This window comes from Penaeus monodon, chromosome 21, assembly GCF_015228065.2.
Source record: "Penaeus monodon isolate SGIC_2016 chromosome 21, NSTDA_Pmon_1, whole genome shotgun sequence".
In the NCBI taxonomy this organism is placed as follows: Eukaryota; Metazoa; Arthropoda; class Malacostraca; order Decapoda; family Penaeidae; genus Penaeus; species Penaeus monodon.
The window spans coordinates 41,937,267-41,937,499 of NC_051406.1; the positions used below are offsets into that span (position 1 = coordinate 41,937,267).

Below are 233 nucleotides of genomic sequence, written 5' to 3' on the forward strand. Positions count from 1 at the left end.
CCATCTGCTTGACTGCGAGGAATCCGCGTGCTTGTGTCCTAGAGCGCCTCCGAGAGATTTCGAAGATCAAAGAACTCGGCGAGGTGGGGGGCGGATTGCCATTGTAGCGAGGAGTGCCAGTTGACGGCATTGTGAGCAACAGGTCCGCGACTCATAGGCCCACTTGCCCACCTTTGTCTGCACGGCGCCGCTGTTGATCTCCGCGGCTGGGGGCGGGAGGGAGGTAGGGTCGG

At 61.8% G+C, this 233-nt stretch overlaps 1 protein-coding gene across 1 annotated transcript in view; it reads left to right on the forward strand.

Annotated features, from left to right (window-relative positions):
* LOC119586503 (myocyte-specific enhancer factor 2-like) overlaps window positions 1–233 on the forward strand; it is a gene marked incomplete in the record, with an annotated part of 157,797 nt that overhangs the window by 85,637 nt on the left and 71,927 nt on the right.